Here is a 23,136-nt window from a genome sequence, read left to right as displayed (position 1 = left end):
TGCCCTCTCCCACCGATTTTGCAGCAGAACTAAGGAGGGCAGGAGTGACATCTGAGCTGGGGACTAGGCTCTGCTGTACCTTCTCCTTTTTGTGTTTAGATTTTCCATTGGAAGCAATGAGCGTTGCATAGTATTCAAATGATGGAAATAAGTCCTTATGGCTACAGACCACACCACGTGCATTTGCCCAGTGAGCTATAGGGTCGGGGGTGGGGGGGGGGGGTGGGTATCCATATATTACTCTTTCCTAACTTTTGTTATTAGTCCTCTGAGCTACTGTCTTAGAGCCTATGTTTAACCAATTCTTGCTTCTCATTTCTGTCTCTCTCACTTGTCATTCTTCGCTAAGACTGAATTCAGTCCCAATCCGATGAACAGCTGGAACATAGCCAGCTATTCATTAATTGTGTTAGGAAGATTAGACAGACTTGTATAATTAATATAAGATTTTGAACATCACCAGGGATTGACTGAAAGGCTGCCTGTCAGGGTGGTGGAAGCAGATTGAATAGTAACTTTCAAAGAGAATTAGAGATATATTTGAAAAGGAAAAATTTGCAGGGTTATGGGGAAAGAGCAGGGGGAGTGGGACAAATTGGACTGCTCTTGCATAGAGCCAGCACAGGCACAATGGGCCGAAGGGCCTCCTGTGCTGCAAGATGCTATGATTCAACCCTCTATGTAACCAGGCAGGGAGAGGCTGTGCATTCTGTAGTAGCGTGTTGATGAGTATTCCCTTTCTCACCAAATCTCATTCCTCAGTTTCTAACTTTCTCTTTTGTCTTCATCTCACTCATGCTTTCTCTCATGATCTGTTTCTCTTCATGTTCTGTCCCTTTTCTCCTTCCTTCACACTCTCGTTATTTTTCTTTCCACCGCTTTCTTTTTCTCCCTCTTCCTCTCTCGTGTCTCTCTCAGTGACTTTACTGTGGAGAAACGTCCTTCATGGCCTTAATCCTTTCCTTGCAGGGTGATAGCTTAATCTCCCCTTGGGTCCCAGAGTGCCTGGGGGCAGCAATTCACACGCACAAGCTTATACACATCGAGCTGGGACTTTCAGGAATGGACCCCACTCACTAACCTCTCCAACACCACAGGTAAATCTTGGGTTGTTTAGATTTTGATGCTTGTGGGTACACACTCTGTCTTGTAATCTTCTGGTGGAAAGAAACAACAAGCTCACAGTAAAACTGTCAACTATATCTGCAGATTTGAAATCTGGCCTTTACATACGTCTTGTATTTTTTTTAATTGGCTAAGGATTTGTCTGTGCTTTACGTAGCAGTCGATGAGAAGTAAATGAGCTACAGATGACTATATTCTGCAAATTACACCCAACTTAAAGGCAATAAACAATGTTAATGAAATTTCAGTAACTCAGTCATACTACAGTACCTTGCTTATACATTGAGTGGCTCATGGCGAGACTGCAGCATATCCCAAAGCCATTAATGGCCGCGTGTTATAGTCTTAAAGCAGATAATCAGTATAGAGTGAGTGCAACATTAGTGACCCACAAAACATTGTTTTTAATTAGGTTTTCTGAAAGATTATTATATTCAGTTGCATCATGTGAAAAGAATGACACAAATCTCAGTCAAGAATCTGCTCAAACCAGTAAGGTTTGATTCTTGTTACAGTTGCTACCTACATATATTAATTATACATTCACTGCTATACAGTTTGTGTGGATTATTTTACTGTATTATTCGCTGTATAATGCTGCTGTATTATACTTCAGCATTCTACAGCAACTGTCTACTATTCCAGTGTGCTCAATATCATCATCTGTGTATTCTACAGTGCTACACAATCAGCATCAGTATTATTCTACAGTGTCCTCACTTGTATAGTCAGCGAGCCTGAAAATCCGTGGCCTTCCAGTGCACTCATGCCATAAATCAGAAGGAAGGCCTGCAAATCAGGCTGGAGCCTGAATATGCCAGGACTAGGCCTAAGCTGCTAATTTCTGCAGGGCCTTGTTTGGGATGGAACTTCCATCTGCCCCAAAGTTGGTCCTCTGCGTCAGAGGGGGCACGAGCGGGTGGGTAGGGTTCCCCAGGTTGCAAGTTTGCTTGGTCCCACCTGGGATCCACCACGCAGGGTGAAGGAAAGCGTTACGGCCGCTCGTCCAGTGGAAGTGGAACCCACCCGTGGGACCAAGCCTGTGTCTAGATCTAAGACAAAGATCGGCATCACTCAGGAGTCAGGGACCAATGTGCCCAACCAAAGGACTGCTGGGCCTTAGGGTATTGTGCCAACTCCAGCGGCAGGCCTGCAGCCCAATTCCAGCTGCCCCCGTCTCCGCTGGGGTGGGTGCCCAAGATGCACCCATAATGATATCCACTTGGAATATCACAAAGAAAAGAAAATAGTGGGACCCATTACACCTGGGCTGTGTCCCCATTGTCTTCCAAAAAGATTGCCTGAGAGTCCCGAGATGGGGTGGAATGGTTACACTCTAAGTAGGTATGGCCATGTAAGTGAGGTGAGAGGGCCCTAATTGGGGCTCCCACCTCATTTTCCTGCAAGTATGTTGGATTGGCACCCATTATGAATTCCACCCCCTATTGTCAAGCGCAAGGCTCTGTCAAAGAGAGGACCACTTCTGGGATACATTGCACCTATGCAGATAAGCTGAATCCACAAATACAGGTGGGTTTGGAATTGGTCAGGCAGAATGCACTTAGGGTACAGTCTGCCTGGCTACCATCTGCTCTAGTGCAGTTTCTATTATTGTACAGTGTGCACTCAGTTGCGATGGTACAGTCATTATCTGTATTTATTCTGCAGTGCACTCAGTGCTGTATGGTCAGTTTGTATTGTTTTACAATGTTACACAGCCAGTGTCTGCATTAGTGTTCGGTGTGTTCAGTGTTGTAAAGTCAGTGGCCTAGAAATTGAGTTTTGGCTTAGCCAGGGCTTTAGCGCCGGAAGTTAGTGCCGGCGCTAAGTCCCCCTGCGCGCGCCAAAAATTCAGCAGGGCCGCGCCCAAACGGCTGCCGGCGCTACTGAAGGGTCTTTGCGGCGGTAAATCGGCGCTAACTGCCGTTTCGCGCCGCAATTCCGGCGCTGCGGCACCCGATGCGGTGCGGCAGGCTCGGGAAGTGCAGGCCTCCTCCTTCCCTTAAGGAGGAGCTGCCTGCACCCGATCGCGGCCCGCGAAAATCTTTTAAAAAATGAGCCCGGCACCTCGGACAAGTGCTGGGCTTGCTTCTGTTCCGGGGGGGGGGGGGGGGGGGGGAAGTCCGGGGAGGGAGCTGCGGCCAGGCGGCCGGCGGGAAAGCGGCCGGCCGCCGCGGGGCCTTTAATGCGCCGGCGCAAAGACTCGTAAGACTCTGTTGCCAGAGTCTTAGTTGCGGCTGTCACAGGCGAGGCGGCCGCAACTGAATTTCGGCGCTGGGGCCCGTCGGCATGGCAACCGGGACGCTGCGCACACCGATGACGTCATCGGTGCCGGCGCAGCGCTACCGGTCTACCGCGGCGTAAGGGCCCCAGGCAATTTCGGCGCCGGCGCCAAATGCAGCGCTAGGCCCTCTAGCGCCGCAAAATCGGCGCTAAGGGCACTCAATTTCTAGGCCAGTATCTATTGCTCTGTGGTGTCTGTATTCCACAGTGCACTCAGGATTATGCAGTCTATTCCTCGACAGTGCTCCAATTAGAAAGCCTAGGCCCCTGTGTCTGTTATTGTACAGTGCACCATCTGTTAAACAGTCAAGGCGAAAAATTTGGGGGCTTTACGCCGCCCGTTACCATCAGAAAATGGCGAGTCAGCGGCGGCTGCCGGTTTTTCGCCAGCTGGTGTCGGGTCCAGCAACCTCCTCCATTTTCGTCATCCCGATAGCGCTGCCAGTAAGTATTAGTGCCCTGCAACACTGACTTAATCTCACCACGGCCAACTTCAACCCTAGTGCTGAGTTCAGCGCTGGGTCACAACTTTGCCAGGGAAACCCAGCGTGCAAAGAGACTGACAGAGGCACTGTCGGCACCTCTTAAAGGGACACACACATCTTTCAGGTAAGTTTGCATTTAAGCTTTTGGACTGGATTTTTTTGATTTTATTGAAGTAGTGGCTTGCTGCAATAGATGTTAAAAGTTTTTTTAAGCGTGTAGGGAGTGCTGCTGGTTGCTTGCAAGGCATCGGATGGTAAAGGAAGGCCTCTGAGAAAACAGAAAATGCTGGAAATACTCAGCAGTTCAGGCAACATCCGTGGAGAGAGAAACAGAGTTCACATCACAGGTTGAGATGCTGCCTGAACTGCTGAGTATTTCCAGCATTTTATGCTATAATTTCAGATTTACAGCATTCGCTCACAGAGGGAAGAGGAAGACACAGAAGAGGAAGAAGCAGAAGAGGAGGAAGCATATGGAAGGATGCATCTCAGACAGCCCCTTTGTGGCCGGGATATCCGGGATGGAATCATCCGCCTGCGGTCCCAGTGACCATAACCCCAATTCCCCTTTCAACATTTGTCCCACATCTTACCTTCCCTCTGTTACTGACCATCACAGTGTCCTCTTGGCCATGATGCTGCAATAAAAGCCACCACAAAGCAAACTTTTCAATCCAACTTTATACATCTATCCATCCAATATGACATCAAGAAATCAACTCATCACCCTTATGCATTCTCTTAGTGACTGTCTTGTGTGTGCCTTTGCCTACCCTACTGATATCATGCAGTGCTACCCCAGTGGCTGCAGCATAGCTGGTGGAAGGCTGCTGACTTTCAGTGGAGGACACTGCACATGGCCTTGCTGGTTGACCTTGAGGAGCTGGTGGCTGGGAGTGTCAAATCAATAATTTTCTTCTTCACTCTCCTCTACCTCTTCTTGGTCAACCACTGGCTGGGCAGGCTGCATTTTTGGGTGTGTGAAATGATGAAGGCACAAGGGTGGAATTGTGGTGTGGGGAGGGCAGGAAAGCAAGACGTGCTTGCCAGAAGGAGGATACCAGCATCTTGTATCCTTTCAGCCCTGTCGCTGGCCAATGGCTCAGCCATGCCCCTGCCAAGGATGGCCAGCACCGTCTCCTCCAAGGGGGTAAGGTGAGGCTAGGAATAGGAGATGTGCCTCATGATTGGTACAGATTGTTGGTAGGTGAGTGATTGGGGGAGGGGGGGTAGCCAGGCATTGAGAAGTGTGTGAGGCTAGTGGTGCAGTTGGTGGGAGACGGCTTTTGAAGATGCATTCACTGACCATGACCAGTGGTCTGAGGTCATGAAGCTTCATTGGGCACAGGAGCCAGGTGGTGGGGGCGACACTGCTGGCAGTAACAGCCTCGGTGATGTACTCACACATCATTCTTTCTGGAGGGCCTCCTGGCCCCTGTGGGTAGAGGACCTTTCTTGCAGTGTTGACACCCTGCATAAAGTTGGAGTATTGCGTGCGAGACCCTGGGTGCCCCTTCCCTCACTTGCTGAACCATTTGTGTTAGTGCTGAAGCACTTTTCCCAGTTTTTAAGGTTCGGAAGGGAATTCAGCTTTAAGTGCTTGAAGTGCCAAATTCCATTTGGGACTTCTTTTTAATGGTAATTTTTTTATTGAAAGGCAGTAAGGGCTGAAAGCTGCATTTTTTCACTGCACTTCAATTTTTATTATTTTTGAATGCATTGCCCCGTAAATTTGTAGCCCCTTTAATTACCCACAATGCCTTGCAAACTCCACAGCCTCGCTCCTAGAGGCTGTAAGAAGCTGCATCACCGACCGTGGACGGGAACTTCAGGTCAGAGGCCTCCATTACCGCCATCAGGAGGGCGTTGCACAGTAAGTTAGTGCTGCGCTCCACATTGCCAACCCCCAGCGTGAATTTTTCACCGGTCATGCTGCAGCCATTTTAAGCAGCTACCATTAACTCGAGTTGCCGGTGACATCTGCAATTCAGTTGGCGCACACCAATTTATCCCCCTCAGTGTCTATTATACATAGCACTCACTGTTAAACAGTCAGGCCCTGAAAAGCCAGTGGGGAAAGAAATTGGGCTATGTAGCACCTGTAGTGCTTCGAAAATGGCGTCCAAGATGCGCGCATGCACACTTTCGACAGGAAGTGCACTGGACGCCATCTTGGTAAAGACGTTTATGCGCATGCACCTAACGACCGCCGGCAGCTTGCAGAGCAGGCAGATTATGATGTCAATCAATGTGTAATGTTGATTTGACGCTAGTGCTGCCATTTCAAGCGCCATGCTCCAGCCTACGCCTTATCTTAACCTCGCACAGCTGAACATGATGTTAAACGGCATGAAGGATCCCCCATCAATGCTACTTTAAGGGATCATTAACTACTTACAGGTTAGTTGCTGGATTATTTCTTCTGGTTGTTGGTGCAATTCTACAAGTTTTGGAGCTTTCCTATACTTGGCTAAAGTGTCAAAAGTCTACAGGGAGTGGTCTGACTAGTGCTGAAGTACTTTTTTGATAATTTTTGAAACAAGTTGCTTCCAGCCATGGGTGACCTGGTAGGCCTTCCTCTTAGAATTGATCGTGGCTGGGAGAATGAACAGAGGCCACGCAGAGCAGGACAAGCTGCTAGAAGGGGGAGGTGGAGGAGGGGGAGAAGGGCTCTCAGCAGGAGGCTATTGTTAAGTATGTGTATTGTATTGAACAATTAACACAAAGACTTAAACGTATAACTCAAACAGGTCTTTACTGGTTGGAGGTAGGGACTACACGTAGGTCTTTACTTCATGCCCACAGGCGGGAACTGAGGGGAGATCAGTACCCACAGTACTATTTATACCCCTATGGCCAGGAGTGGTACTGCGTATCACTACGCCCTACAAGTAGTGCAGTCCTGTCCATAGGTTTAAAGTAGCACACATATTACATACACAACATTCCTCCCTTCTTAGCTTTACAGTCATCTCCCCATTTAACATAACGTAATAACATATATACATATATAACTTCAGGTTTACATAACAGAATAACATAGATACATAGATAACTTCATGTCAAAACAGATCACAGATTCAGTCTCTGCGGAAAACAGTTCACAGATTCAATCTCTGCGGAAAATAGTTCACAGATTCAGTCTCTGTGGTGTAGTCGGTTCACGTTGCTGGAGTGACTCATTCAATAGTCCTTCCATGGATTTAACAGCTTGAACTTCCGAACTGATTTGGCTCCGTTCGGAGGGACCACGTGTGTGATCTGGTAGGGGTGATAATGGTTCAGATGGTTATCATCTTCTGCTTCGTCTTTTCCTTTTCTGCTTCTTAGAGACTCTCTGGGCTCCCCTGTCAGCTGCCAGCTGTAGCGCCACCATCTCCCTATGTTCCTTAGACTTTAAGTGATTCATCCTGATTTCTGCACTTTGGGAGTTTTTATCACAAGCTGGGCAGACCAGGTCACTATAATATTCAGTGTCACTCAATAGGTCATGGTAATATTCGGTGTCGTCCTGATCTAGGCCAGCGAGAGGGTCTTCTATTTCTTCCATACCCAGCTGGACGTTAGCCAGTTCTTGTTCCAAATCCAGACATCTTTCCTGAAGAGACTTCTTCATGTGTACCTCTGCATCCAGCTTTTTCTGGGCTTTCAGCAAGTCGTTTACTAGTGACCTCATTTGTGATTTTAATACTTCAACTTCCTTTGGAGATTGATTGATCGGACTATGCAATCCCTCTACCGGAGCAGCTGTTTCAGCGGTCTGTTGTTCTACGTTGACGTGAGTCAGCGTACTTTTGGCATCCAAGGGCTGCTCTGTTGCAGTCATCTCAGTCTGTGTTGCCACCTCAGCTCTTCCAATAACCTTTGAGAGCTCCGAACCCCTTTCGTTTGAATATTGAAGTTCGTGTTCAAGTTTTTCCCATTTCAGAGTCCTGTCCTTCAGCATATGCAGGAGTTGGCTGACCGTTAACTCCTCTGACATCAGACGTTTTGTGTGCTCCTGCTCCATTTGCTCCAGCAGCTGCTTCTGTTGTCTTTCCAGATGTTCCCACTCTATATCAAAGAACTCTTTCGTCGCATTCATCTCTTGCTCAAAACGGCGAATCATTTGTTCTAATTGCTGTTGCAGTTTGAAATGGAGTTGAGTTCGAGCCCGGTGTCCCTCAGAAATGTGCATGCCAGTAGACTGGACAGACTCAGAATTCTCTATCTCAGTGGAATTCTGTGCTGAAACTTTGTCTTTTGCACACGGGTTGGTCTTACCCTCATCAGTTCCAGAGTCTGGGTTGATTATGTTCACCGAGTTCTCACTCGTTATTGTTTGTAGGAAATGCCAGTCGATATTCATTTTCCTAATCCACTCCCGTCCTAGTAGTGGAGGACCTCCTTCAGATAGCACATATAAGTCCATTATTTGACTTTCTTCACCCTTGTGGACCACTGTGACCTCAATTTTCCCGATGGGGTACACTCTTTGCCCCGTGTATGTTTTCAATATGAGCTCCGTATCCTGTAGGGGAATATGTTGGAATAACCTTCCATAATCTTTCTTATTTATGACCGTCAATGCCGATCCAGTGTCCAATTCCAGTTTTACTTGGACTCCTTCTATCTGAAGAGTGACCCAAATTGTCTGGAGGTCTGCACCCTTACCCACGTTGAGTACCCTTAAGCTAGCCAGTTCAATACTGCTTAAGCCAGCCAGTTCATTACTGCTAGCGTCTGAATCGGACTCCTGTTCGGCCACCTTGTGTACTTTTGCGTATTTTCCTTGCAGTGACTTCTTGTTGCTGGTCTTCTTCCCTGACCTGCATACTCTAGCTATGTGTCCAAGCCTACCACAAGTTCTACATTCTTGGTTTTTAAACCAACACTGGTTCTGATCATGCGTTGTCTTTCCACAACGATAACATTTGCCAGAACTTACACCCAATTTGTGTGCACTGAGCTCCGGTGACCGTAGCTGCATTACTGCCGTGCCTCTCGCTGCGGCTTCGTGTGCTGCTGCCACAGTGACCGCCTTCTCAAGCGTCAGCTCATTCTCCTCGAGCAGTCGCTTTTGTGTATCCTGTTTAAATAAACCACACACAAATTTGTCTCGTAGTGCATCTGTCAGTCCCGTTCCAAACTGGCAATATTTCGCTAATTTACGCAATTCCAGCAAATATTCAGCATTGCTTTCATGCTGTAGCTGCCTTCTGTCGTAAAATTTAAATCGTTCCGCTAGCATCAGCGGCGTGGGGTTTAGATGATCTTTCAGGACAGTAACAATCTCATCGAACGTCTTATCCGCCGGTTCATCTGGTGATAACAGGTGTTTCAATTGCCCGTATGTCTTCGCACCCATTAAATTTAATAATGTTAGAGCTTTATCTTGGTCACGAATTTTATTGGCCTTACAATAATTTTTTACTCTTTCAACATATATGGCCCAATCTTCGAGGTCACTATCAAAGGTGCTAATATTCCCGTGTTTAGGCATTGTAGATTTGCAATTTCTCAGATTTTATTTTCTTTACTTGTTATCAAAGATGGCGGCTTCCCGCTCTTGCCATCGTCCTCCGCCCACAAAATGGCGGTTTTCCCGCGCTTGGCGGTCTGCACCCGTCCCCCGCCGCCGTCTCCCTTCAGCCCCCGAGTGCGGCCCTTATCTTCGCCGCGATCGCCCGAGTGTGGCCCTTATCAGCGGATGCGATCGCTGGATCGCGAAGTGGCTCCCGACCGAAGCGGCTCTCGGCCCTTATCTTCTGTGCGATCGATAGCCCGCGCTGTGCACCGCGGCTCTCGCACCTTGAGCTTCTGCAGCCGCCGCGCCTTTCAGTCCGAGTGCGGCCCTTATCTTTGGTCCCGATCGCTGGCCCGCGCTGCGCCTCGCACTTGAAAGCGGCCCGGCCTTATCTCCGATCGCGATCGATGGCCCTTATCTCCTCCAACTTCCCCAGCCCTGTCTTTGCAGCCAACGCTGCACGGCTTACCCCACCACCTAGGTTGAACAAGGAAACTGCAGAAAGACTTCTGTCAGTTGCTGGAAGCTGTCAGGATGGCTGCTGCACTCCAGTGCTCAGTCGGTGATGGAGGCTTCAGAGTCCTAAAGCCTGTCGCTTCTAGTGGGGTGGTGATGTTTGAAACCTCTCTTCAACTGCCGCAGGGTAAGAACCTGACTCGTCGCCAGTGTTAAGTATGTGTATTGTATTGAACAATTAACACAAAGACTTAAACGTATAACTCAAACAGGTCTTTACTGGTTGGAGGTAGGGACTACACGTAGTTCTTTACTTCATGCCCACAGGCGGGAACTGAGGGGAGATCAGTACCCACAGTACTATTTATACCCCTATGGCCAGGAGTGGTACTGCGTATCACTACGCCCTACAAGTAGTGCAGTCCTGTCCATAGGTTTAAAGTAGCACACATATTACATACACAACAGCTATATCCACCGAGGGAGGGGCTTTAGGGAGCAATTCCCTTACCTCAACTTCAGCACCGACCAATGCTTGAAACACCTTCGCTTCACTAAAGAGGTCATGTCTGAAATCTGTCAACTGCTGCAGCCACAACTGCAACCTCAGATCAGGGCAAGGATTGCATTGCCTGTGGCTGTGAAGGTGACCATGGCGCTGAACTTTAGTGCATCTGGCTCTTTCCAGGCTGCTGCTGGAGATATTAGCAACATCTCTCAGTTTGCAGACACTGCTGCATAAGGGAGGTCACTGAGACTCTCTATACAAAGAATATAATGAGCTTCTTCTCATTCAATAATGGGAAACAGGGAAATGGCAGAGACTTTGAACAAATATTCACAGTAGAAGACACTAAAAGCATCCCAATAATAATCAAGGGGCTATAGGGAGGGAGGAACTTAAAACACTGGCTATCACTAGAGAAAAAGTACTAGGCAAACTAATGGGACTAAAGGTGAACAAGTCCCCTGGACTTGATGGCCTGCAGCCTCGAGTCTTAAAAGAAGTGGCTGTAGAGATAAAAAATTCAGTTGTTTGCGCCAGCCGCTAGCGCCTTAGGAGGAGGAGAAGTGGGGCGCTAAGTGGCTGGCGCCCGGGCGCGGCGCGATGTACGCCTCTCGCGAAATTCAGTTAAGATTTAGCGGCGGCGCAAAACCTTTGCGCGCGCTCAGCTGTGCGCGCAGATTCTGACGTCATTTCATGGTGCAACGCCCTTTGTGCGCCCCGAACCGGAAATTCTGTGATGCCGGTCTATTGTGCGCCTGGCACCCCCCGCGACTGGTAGAGGGGAACGGTTCCCAGATGCTGCGGGGCGTGGGGGGGGCGCTAATTAAAGGGAACTCCTCCTGCAGTATAAATGGCAGCCATTTTGCTCCACTCCTTCTTTGTGAGAGATGGATATTTGGAGAGAGACAAAGGTAGAGAGCTTTCTGGTTTGGCTCAACACTCGCACAGGTACTTGTGGCTTCAGGCCAGAGCTTTGCACTTGTATTTAACTTTCAGTGTCATAGCATTGATTGGAAACATATAATGGGGGCTGCAATGGGTGGAAACATTGGCTTACTGCATTGCATTCAAAGGGCTCAGAGACGCCGTGAGAGAGTGCCAGTCATGGCCAGACAGAGAAGGGCCAACAGGCGTCGGCAAAGGAGGCCTTACCCACCCAGGGTATACCGCCAGCAGTTCTCATATCTGAACATGTCTGAGGAGCAGTGTGTTCGGAGGCTGCGATTCAGAAGGGAGGTGGTCACTGAGATCGGCCACCTGCTTCGCCGACATCTGCAGCCACAGCTGAGGATCAGGATGTCTCTGTCGGTGGCAGTGAAGGTGACGGTGGCTCTCAACTTCTATGCCACCGGCTCCTTCCAATCCGCTACTGGGGACATTTCCAACCTCTCCCAGTTCGCGGTACATTGCTGCATCCGCCAGGTGACCAATGCCCTTTTCAGAAGGAGACGTCAGTTCATCTCCTTCCCCATGACCGTGGACAAGCAGCAAGAGCGTGCAATGGGCTTTGCAGCATTAGCGGGCTTCCCCATGGTGCAGGGCACCATTGACTGCACGCATGTGGCTTTGCAGGCACCTCTAGAGAATGTCGAAGATTACCACAACCGGCAGGGCTACCATTCGCTCAACGTGCATTTGGTGTGTGACCACAGGCAGCTCATCCTAGCTGTCAATGCCCGCTTTCCAGGCAGCAGCCATGATGCCTTCATCCTGCGCCAGACTTCTGTGGCAGACATGTTCGAGGCCCAGCCTCACCCACGAGGATGGCTTCTCGGGGACAAAGGCTATCCTTTGTGCACCTGGCTGATGACCCCGCTCCGTGCGCCCAGCACCCCTGCTGAAGAGCGATACAATGACAGCCATCAAGCAACCAGGAACCTCATTGAGCAAACAATCGGTGTGCTGAAGCAACGGTTCCGCTGTCTGGATCATTCCAGGGGAGCCCTACAGTATTCGCCTGAGCGAGTGTCCCATTTCGTTGTCGTGTGCTGCATGCTGCACAACCTGGCTATCCACAGGACTCAGCCACTGCCAGCAGACATTGGGGGACCACCAGAGAAGGAGGAGGAGGAGGAGGAGGAGGAGGAGCACCAGCACGGGAGGGAGGCAGAAAGTGCAAGGGCCGCCCATCGGCGGCTTATTGCAAGTCGGTTCTAGGCCCCCTCTCAGGGAATGGCTTGTGCCAGTGACAGAAGATGAATGCAGCCGCTCCGCAAGCCCTCAGCTGATCAAGGCAACCAAGACTTCCAAAAGTAAACATGGACAGTGCGATTTAAGAATTTTTTTTACTGTGAGACCTCTGTGCCCTTCCCACATGACAAACTAATGGCGAGAAACCCCCCCAAAAAACACAAATACACCAGTCTCGGCCTTTATATATAAAACAAATACACCAGTCTCGGCCTTTATATATAAAACAAATACACCAGTCTCGGCCTTTACATATAAAACAAATACACCAGTCTCGGCCTTTACATATAAAACAAATACACCAGTCTCGGTCTTTACATATAAAACAAATACACCAGTCTCGGCCTCTACATATAAAACAAATACACCAGTCTCGGCCTTTATATATAAAACAAATACACCAGTCTCGGCCTTTACATATAAAACAAATACACCAGTCTCGGCCTTTACATATAAAACAAATACACCAGTCTCGGCCTTTACATATAAAACAAATACACCAGTCTCGGCCTTTACATATAAAACAAATACACCAGTCTCGGCCTTTATATATAAAACAAATACACCAGTCTCAGCCTTTATATAAAAAATAAAACAAATACACCAGTCTCGGCCTCTATATATAAAACAAATACACCAGTCTCAGCCTCTATATATAAAACAGCACATTTGGCCACACCTTCTACTTTTTCCCCTGCGAGGGTGATCCGTCTCGCTTCCGTGACTGGCCCCTTCCCTCCCTGCAGCTCCTCCTCAATGGGACCCCAGTGGCTGCAGCAAGGCTGGGGGAAGGCTGCTGAGGGTCAGATGGTGAGACGGCAGATGCCCTTGGGGGTCGGCTTGGACCAGCTCTGGGCCTGGAGGGACCGGCTGCTGACTGCTCCAACTCTGCTTGGGCAGCAGCAGTCTGTCCTACGGCTGGTGGCAGCTGCAGTGGAGGAGTGGCAGTGTTGGCTGCAGGAATGCTGCCAACCTGACAGAGCACAGGCACTCCCTGGTCGGCTGATACACTGGCACTCGCATGGGCCAGCACTGCAGCATGCGCAGCAATCTGCTGAAGCACAGACTGCTGGGCTGCTGCGGCGCGGCGAGTGCCCCGGCGATGCCTGGCCGATCCAGCGAGTGTGGCAGCAGTTAGTGCCCGTGTGGCCCTGGTCTGTGTCTGCATGACACCAGCCAATGAATGCATGGCACGACTGAGCACTTGGCTAGAAGCCGCCTGTGATGCAGCGAAGTCCTGCTGACTCCTAGCCTGTGCTGCTGCGAAGTCCTGCAGAGTCCTGGCCTGTGCTGCACTGAATTGTTGCAGAGTCCTGGCCTGTGCTGCCCCGAATTCCTGCACACTCCTTGCCAGTGACTCTATGGAGTCAGGCATCCTTGCCACTGCAGCCATGAGCTCAGTGTGCCTGCGCTCAGCCTGGGCGCCCGTTTCCACCAAGAGCCGCACCTCCTCTGCGCTCACCGTAGCAGGACTAGAGGCCGCACTCACCCTCCGGGGAGAAGGCCGCCGAGCTTCCCCACCCCTCCTGCGTTGCTGCAGCCCGCAGGGCCCCGGAGCTTCACCCTCCTCTGACCCTTCTCCCCTGCTCCCCTCCAGGGAAGACGTGTCACCATCATGGCCATGGGCTGCCTCGGCTGAGGGTGTCCCTGATGGGCCGGCTTCTTCTTCCTCCTCCTCTATGTCTGACTCCGACACAGTGCCAGCTTGAGGGGCCGCCTCCTCACCTGGCGATTCACCATCTGAAAGCAGGGAGGCACAAGAGTTGCTTTAGAGTGAGGACAGGGCGGCAGTGAGTGCTGCTATACACTGCATTGGTTCAAGAGTGGCAAAGGATGCTGGTGTGAGGCGCAAGTGGAAAGAGAGAGGTCAAAAAGGTGATGACCTTACCATTGGTGCCCAGAACAGGGTTGGCATCTCCAGTGGCGACGGGGCCAATCAGCTGGCCTGCCATGATCCGCTCCACTCGCTGCTAGAGGTCGCTGAGCTGTTTCAGGTCAGGACGGCCTCCCCCGGTCTGTCGCTGCTGTCTTCTGTTATGCGCCAGCTTGCCCTGCAAGAGAAAGGACGGTCTCTAAGTACAGTGTGAAGCCCTGATCTTGCCTGCACTGCCTCCCATGGTGGAATAGCCCTGACAGTGTGAAGCCCTGATCTTGCCTGCACTGCCTCCCATGGTGGAATAGCCCTGACAGTGTGAAGCCCTGATCTTGCCTGCACTGTCTCCCATGGTCGAATAGCCCTGACAGTGTTTAAAGTCCTGAATGTGCAAGTGCTTTTCATGACAGTCCCATAGCTGCTGCATGAGGGCTGGGCATTAGGGCTTACAGGTCCCTTTGGCCATAAAGTGAGGTGCACATTCAGGGATGAGGAGGACACTGGAAAGGGTACTCACCCTGACTACCCGAGTGAGGCCGTTGAATTTTTTCCGGCATTGGGTTGGAGTCCTGCCAACCACGCTGTTGGACGTGACCCTGTTTGCCACCTCCCTCCAGGCTTTCCGATATTCGGCGGGCAGCGGCCTCCTGCCACCCTCAGGGAAGAGGACATGGCGCCTGCGCTCCACTGCGCCAACCAGCACCCTCAGGTCACCCTCGCCGAAGCGCTGCGCTCTCTCCCTGGCCTTCTCCATTCTCCTGGGCATGGAGCTGTTCCAGAAGCAGTGTTCAGGCCTTGCCTTAGGGCTGCAGTGTGCAGGGCGTGGCAGCCAAACAATTCCACCCTCCCCCTTTAAGAGCTGACCGGCGCCTGACTGTCTGCCCTCAATGAGCAACTCGCCACACCTGCGCTGCGCCCGCCCTCGGTGTTAGCGCCCCGGATCGGCGGCTTAGCGCCTAATGAGAGTCGTGCATCGCCTGCTTTAGCGTAGCAGCAACCTCTTGGGGCGTTGCAACTGAATATCAGCGAAGGTAGTGCTAAGTTGCGCCGGGCGCAAAATTTAGCGAACGCCCGGCTGCAGCGCCTCAAACGTGGCTATACTGAATTTCTAGGCCAATAAACGCATTGCTTGTAATCTACCGAAATTCCCTAGATTCTGGAGAGGTCCCAGCGGATTGGAAAACTGCAAATGTAACGCCCCTATTCAAGAAAGGAGGGAGACAGAAAGCAGGAAACTATAGACCAGTTAGTCTAACATCTGTCATTGGGAAAATGCTAGAGTCCATTATTAAGGCAGTAGTAGCAGGACATTTAGAAAATCATAATACAATCAAGCAGAGTCAGCATGGTTTTATGAAAGGGAAATTGTAGTGTCCGTGTGTAGATAAAGACACTGAAGACAGGAGTTGGTTCATAGGTATTTACTAAGCAAGTCTGGGGGGGGGGTTCTAAAGGATATACACAATACACAGGCTTATATAGCCCAAGTGGCAATTACCGGCATTACGCACACCTGGGGCTCTTAAAGGCACATACACCACAATTCCTCCCCTTCTAGCTAACTAGTACATAATATTTTAAGTAATTATTAATTACATGTTATATGCAAAATAATATACATTGCTGTATTAATTAATTATAAGTTAGTCTCTCAGGAGGCTTCCTGACTCGGTCCGGATAACGCCTCGGGGATGTAGTAGTTTCTGGTGGTGTAGTAGTTTCTTCTGGCAAGGCTGATTCGGCTTGAAGGCCAGTGTCGGGTTCATCGGGTTCCAGTATCACCGGATCAGAGGTAGATATGGGTATCTCTACTTCATCATTAGATGTATAGCGTGGTGGTGTAGGTTGTCCCTTTTCGGATGACTTGATGATTTGGTCAGCATGGCGCCTTATTATGCTTTCTCCGATGTCCACGGTATACATCAGTGGTCCTAGTCGTGTGCAGATAGTTCCAGGCTGCCATTTCTCGGTACGGTAGTCCCGGGCCAAAACCGGTTGGCCTATCTGGAAGGCCCTAGTTGGCCTTTCATTCATGCCCTGAAACTGCCGGTTCTCCACGTCCCTTCGGATGTTGGGCTTGACCAAATCCAGCCGGCATTTTAGGTTTCTATTGTAGAACATCATGGCGGGAGTTTGGTTTGTAACCATATGTGTTGCATTCCTATATGCAAATAAGAAGTTATCCACCTTGTGCTGAAGTTTTATGTCTTCATTACCCATGGCCTTTATGGCCTTCTTAAAGGTCTGGACAAACCTTTCAGCCAATCCATTGGTGGCGGGATGGTATGGGGCGGACGTGTAGTGCTTTACCCCATTGTTCTTTAAGAACTTTCTGAATTCTTCGGACACAAATTGCGGTCCATTATCAGAACATATCTGTTCCGGCAGCCCATTCCTGGCAAATATGGTCCTTAATACTGTGATGGTTTTTTCCATGGTGGTGGAGGACATCTTTATTACCTCCGGCCACTTGGAGTGTGCATCAACTGCGATTAAGAACATTGAATCCATAAATGGACCAGCAAAGTCGATGTGCACCCTTTGCCAGGGAGATGAGGGCCACTCCCATGGATGTAGAGGGGCCTGTGGCGGAGCATTTTGGACCTTCTGGCATCCTAGGCAGCTCTTGGTCATGTCTTCGATGTCTCCATCGATACCTGGCCACCATACAAACGCCCTAGCTAGGTTCTTCATTTTCACTCCACCCAGATGCCCCTCGTGAAGCTCCTTTAGCACTTTATCCTGGAGTTTGGGTGGAATCACCACTCTGGATCCACACATCAAGGTTCCTCGGCACACTGACAGCTGTTCTCTTCTTTGTGAGAATGCTGGCAACAGTGGTTCGCCATGTGCTGGCCATCCCTTCATTGTTAAATCGTAGACCTGTGAGAGAGTAGGGTCATTTCTGGTCTCCCTTTCAATGGCAGAATTTGTCACCGGTAGACATTCCACTATGGTAGAGTGGAATATCTCTACTGGGTCTACTGTAGGTGCCTCTTCTATCGTTGGCAACGGCAGGCGCGATAAACCGTCAGCATTCCCATGCTGTTTTGACCCTTTGTATTCAATGTTGTATTGGTGTGCCCCTAGAAAAAGGGACCACCTCTGTAGTCTTTGTGCCGTCATAATGGGGACACCTTTCTTAGGGTTGAATATGGAGATGAGGGGTTGATGGTCAGTCAGCAAGGTAAATTTTTGTCCGTGTAGGTAATGGTTGAATTTCTTCACTCCCCATACCAGGCTGAGTGCTTCCCTGTCTATCTGGGAATAGTTACGCTCAGCTGAGTTCAATGAGCGTGACGCAAAAGCTATCGGCCGTTCCGAGCCATCAGGGAATCTATGGGACAATAACGCTCCTATGCCGTAAGGGGATGCATCGCACGCCAGTCTGATTGGTAGTGATGGGTTGTAATGAGCCAAAACTTTCTCGGATGTGATTAAGTCTTTACATTTATGGAAGGCACGTTTACAGTCTTCGTTCCATTTCCAAATCACTCCTGTGTGTAGAAGATCATTAAGAGGGTGTAGAATAGTTGATAAGTTCGGTAAAAATTTATGATAGTAATTTATTAATCCCAGGAATGACCTCAATTGTGAAACATTTTCAGGTGCTGGGGCTTTTATAACTGCTTCAATTTTTTCAGGTGACTTATGCAACCCTTCCTTATTAATTATGTGGCCACAATATGATATCTGATTTTGGAAAAATTCGCACTTGGGGCGATTTGCTCGTAGGCCCCGTTCTTTCAGCCTAGTGAGCACCTGCTCCAAATTGGCAAGGTGCTCGTTGTCGTTTTCTCCTGTTATAAGGATGTCGTCTAGGTAACACTGAGTCCCCGGAATCCCTTGCAGGACTTGCTCCATAGTTCTTTGCCAGATAGCTGGAGCTGATGCTACTCCAAAAACCAGTCGATTGTACTGGTACAGGCCTTTGTGTGTGTTTATTGTGAGATACTTTTTAGAGGTCTCCTCAACCTCCATCTGTAGATATGCCTGTGCCAAGTCAATTTTTGTGAAACGTTTTCCTCCGGATAGTGAGGCGAAAATATCTTCTATCCTCGGAAGAGGATACTGTACCGTGTGAAGGATCGGGTTTACAGTCACCTTAAAGTCCCCACAGATGCGAATTTTTCTCTGTTCCTCAGAGTTATTTTTCAATGCTTTTTTCATGACTGGAACGATGGGTGTTGCCCATTCGCTCCAATCTATTTTGGATAATACGCCTGCCTTTTCCAAATTCTCCAGCTCTGCCTCGACTGCCGGACGTATTGCGTATGGCACCGGTCTTGCCTTAAAAAATTTTGGAATTGCTGCATCTTCCACTTTTATTGAGGCGGTGATGCCTTTCAAGGTTCCTAGTTTCTCTTGAAACACTTCTTTGGCGTTGGCCAAGATGTCTTTTAATCGTTCAGGTATGATGTCATCATTGTTTTTTTCCTTACTGGTCACCGTCAGTGCCTGAATGGAGTGCCAGTCTAAACGTATCTTCCTTATCCATTCACGTCCCAACAACGGTGGACCACCATCTTGTAGAATGTATAAATACAACTTTTGTATTTCTTTGCCGTTGTATACCACAGGCACCTTTATTTTTCCTTTGGGGTATACTTTCTGCCCCGTATATGTTTTTAAGATAATGGATGTGTCTTTTAGAGGTATATGCGAAAATAGCCTCTCGTAATCTCGTCAATTTATTACGGTTAGAGCTGATCCTGTATCTAGCTCCATTTTAACTGGGGACCCTGCTATTAGGAGGGTAACCCAAATGGTCTGGTAATCTTCATTGGCAATTACATTATGTAATTTGAGAGAGCTTAGTCTCTTGTTTCCGGAGTCGCTATCGCTCTTCTGGTCTTTGGAGCTACTGTCCGTCATCATTTGTACCTTTCTGTGCTTTTCCTTATTGATTCTTTTCCCGTTAGTGGATTTTTTATTTTCAGATCGGCATACACGTGGAATGTGTCCCATCTTTCCGCATCGCCTGCATGCTTTTTCTTTGAACCAGCAATCCCTCTGGTCATGGTTGGATCTGCCGCAGCGATAACATCTCTCGAAACCCCGTGTCATTTCATGGGTGCCGAAGTCCTGTGGCCTTTGCTGTATCTTTGCCGCTCCTATTGCACTGAAAGCCTTGTCCAGTGTTAAATCTTTTCCAGAAGATACCTTTTTTTGTGTTTCTACACTTAGGGGATCGCAGATGAATTTGTCTTGCAGAGAATCTGCCAGTCCTGCCTCGAATTGGCAGTGTAGGGTATCAACAATCTCCTCAAAATTCTTGTCCATCGGTTCGGCTGGAGTGATTAAGTTGCGTAACAGCTTGTATGTTTCTGCGCCCATTAGATCCAGAAGCACTGAAGCTTTTTTTTCATCTTCTATTCCATTTGCGGTGCAAAACACCTCCACTCTTTCTACATATGTGGTCCAACCCTCTATCTTGTTATCAAAAACATCAATATTGCCAAAGTTAGGCTCTGTTTCATTATCAAAAGCATCAATATTGCCAGACTTAGGCATTTCAAAAAAGATATGGCGCTTCCCGCGCTTTTTTTTTTCTCTCTGTAGCAACGATATGGCGCTTCCTGCGCTTTCCCGCCACTGCTACCGATAACAACGCTGTTTTACTGTGGTTTCCGTTTATTCACTGTTGGAGACTCGTTCCCGACGGAGGTCTAAACGCTGACCTGCTTGCCGCGCCGGCCGTCTCCCGAGTGCACCCTCCCAGTCCGTTATTGCTTGCCTCCGATTTCGCTGCCTGTCTCAGCTGTAGAGCCCGCCGCTGGAGCCCCAGCCTGACGCCCAGGAAGGATTAGCGCAGTACCTGCCACCAGCTTGGCCAGCTGGTGAAACCACAGTTTCTATTACTTCCTTGAGTCTTCTGGACGCTGGAGGAATCGATGTCCTTGAGGTGCTGCCGAATTGCAGGTAAGTCCGTTTCCACTTCGTCGCCACTGTAGTGTCCGTGTGTAGATAAAGACACTGAAGACAGGAGTTGGTTCATAGGTATTTACTAAGCAAGTCTGGGGGGGGTTCTAAAGGATATACACAATACACAGGCTTATATAGCCCAAGTGGCAATTACCGGCATTACGCACACCTGGGGCTCTTAAAGGCACATACACCACAATTGCACTTAAAGGCACATACACCACAGAAATCATGTTTGACAAATTTGCTAGAGTTCTTTGAGGATGTAACGAGTAGGGTGGATAAAGGGGAACCAGTAGATGTAGTGTATTTGGATTTTCAGAAGACATTCGATAAGGTGCCACATAAAAGGTTACTGCACAAGATAAGAGCTCACAGGGTTGGGGGTAATATATTAGCATGGATAGAGGATTGGCTAACTAACAGAAAACAGAGAGTCGGGATAAATGGGTAATTTTCAGGTTGGCAAACTGTAACTAGTGGGGTGCCACAAGGATCAGTGCTGGGGCCTCAACTATTTACAATCTATATTAATGACTTGGATGAAGGGACCGAGTGTAATGTAGCCAAATTTGCTGATGATGCAAAGATATGTGGGAAAACAAGTTGTGAGGAGGACACAACGAACCTGCAAAGGGATATAGAGAGGTTAAGTGAGTGGGCAAAAATTTGGCAGATGGAGTATAATGTGCGAAAATGTGAGGTTATCCACTTTGGTAGGAAGAATAAAAAAGCAAATTATTATTTAAATGGAGAGAGACTACAAAATGCTGTGGTACAGAGGGATCTGGGGGTCCTTGTACATGAATCACAAAAAGTTAGCATGCAGGTACAGCAAGTAATTTGGAAGGCAAATGGAATGTTGGCCTTTATTGCAAGGGGGATGGAGTATAAATGTAGGGATGTTTTGCTACAACTGTACAGGGTATTGGTGAGACCACACCTGGAGTACTGTGTACAGTTTTGACCTCCTTATTTAAGGAGGGATATACTTGCATTGGAGGCAGTTCAGAGAAGGTTCACGAGGTTGATTCCTGAGATGAAGGTGTTGTCTTATGAAGAAAGGTTGAGCAGGTTGGGCCTATACTCATTGGAGTTTAGAAGAATGAGAGGTGATCTTATTGAAACATATAAGATTCTGAGGGGGCTTTACAGGGTAGATGCAGAGAGGATGTTTCTCATCATGGGAGAATCTGGAACTAGGGGGCATAGTTTCAAAATAAGGGGTCACCCATTTAAAATGGAAATGAGGAGGAATTTCTTCTCTCAGAGGGTCGTGAATCTTTAGAATTCTCTACCCCAGAGAGCTGTGGAGGCTGGGTCATTGAATATATTTAAGGTGGAGATAGACAGATTTTTTAAAAACAGGGGAATCAAGGGTTATGGGGAGCGGGCAGGAAAGTGGAGTTGAGGCCAAGATCAGATCAGCCATGATCTGATTGAATGGCGGAGCAGGCTCGAGGGGCTATATGGCCTACTCCTGCTCCTATTTCTTATGTTCTTATGTTCTTATTCCCTCTTGCCTGGGACAAGCAGGTGGAGCGAGAGCGAGGGTTTGCATGGATTTCAGGCTTCCCCATGACGCAGGGTGCCATTGACTACACGCACATTGCTTTGTGTGCGCCTCATGTGAACTCGGCCATTTTCCTGTACCAACAGGGATGCCACTCCCTCAATGTGCAGGTGTATCCTGGCAGTAGTCATGATTCCTTCATTCTGTGGCAGTCCTCTGTGCCAGTTGAATTTGACCCACCACGGCAAGTCAAAGGCTGGCTTCTGAGCGACAAGGGTTATCCACTCATGACATGGCTCATGACTCCCGTCCGGCACCCACACACACGTGCACAGCAGGCCTACAATGAGAGCCGTGCTGCCACAAGGAACATTATAGAGCACACCATCGGCGTCTTCAAGCAACACTTCTGCTGCCTGGACTGCTCTGAAGGAGCCCTGCAGTACTCAGCTGAACATATATCAAGATTTGTGGTAGTATGCTGCATGCTGCACAACCTCGCCATTATGAGGGAACAGCTCTTGCCACCACCTATCAGGTGAGAAGCTGAGGAGCACGAGGAAGAGGAGGAGGAAGTGGAGGAGGAGGAGGAAATGCACAGGAAGTGGAGGAACAGGAAGAGGAAGGGAGGATACAACGTAGACAGCCCCTTTCTGCCTGGGCTTTACGTTATCAACTAATTCATGAGCGATACCAGTAACCTCAACCACAACTCCCCAATAGTCCCACACTCCTTACCTTTCCTCTATCACTGACCATCACATCGTCCACTTTCCGACAACACAAATATAAAAGCCAGCAGAAAATTCACATTCCAATCCAAATTTATAAATTAAATCATGACATAAATAAACTAATCACCCTTGTGCATTCCCTTAGTGCCTCTTCCATGTGCCTTTGCTTCTGTTAGTGCTCCTACGCAGTGCTTCCCCAGTGGCTGCAGCATGGGTAGTGGAAGGCTGCTGACCTTCAGTTGAGGAATCTGCAGATGGCCTTGGAGGGTGACCTTGAGCAGCTCTGGGCTGCAGCAGGCTGGGCTGGCTGGCAACAGCAAGGGTACAGGTGGTGGGGCAGGGGTGGGAGCACGAATGCTGTCATTCTGAGAGAGGACAACATGTTCGTACTCCACAGAGCCACGGCCACTCTCCCAGGGCGGCGCCTCAACAATCCTAATAATCCGTTGGAGAATAGATTGATGGACTGTTGTAATGCCCTGGAAGCCCTTTGAACACTGATATCCACAGACATGATGTCAGCAGTCTGAGCTTGCAT

At 48.9% G+C, this 23,136-nt stretch overlaps 1 protein-coding gene across 34 annotated transcripts in view; it reads left to right on the top strand.

Moving 5' to 3' along the window:
• The first annotated feature begins 989 nt into the window (after nt 1–989).
• Nucleotides 990–23,136, top strand: part of LOC147116285 (cyclic nucleotide-gated channel beta-1-like) — a 441,619-nt gene continuing 419,472 nt past the window's right edge. For all 34 annotated transcript variants that reach the window (XM_085991081.1, XM_085991080.1, XM_085991082.1 and 31 more), the window contains exon 1: nt 990–1,097. The gene's annotated coding sequence lies outside the window, so the exon portion shown is untranslated. The remainder of the gene's footprint in view (nt 1,098–23,136) is intronic.

This window comes from Somniosus microcephalus, chromosome 6 (genome assembly GCF_052327205.1).
Source record: "Somniosus microcephalus isolate GS21.2 chromosome 6, FLI_Smic_1.0, whole genome shotgun sequence".
Taxonomy (NCBI): Eukaryota; Metazoa; Chordata; class Chondrichthyes; order Squaliformes; family Somniosidae; genus Somniosus; species Somniosus microcephalus.
This window is presented reverse-complemented; position numbering and strand designations above follow the sequence as displayed.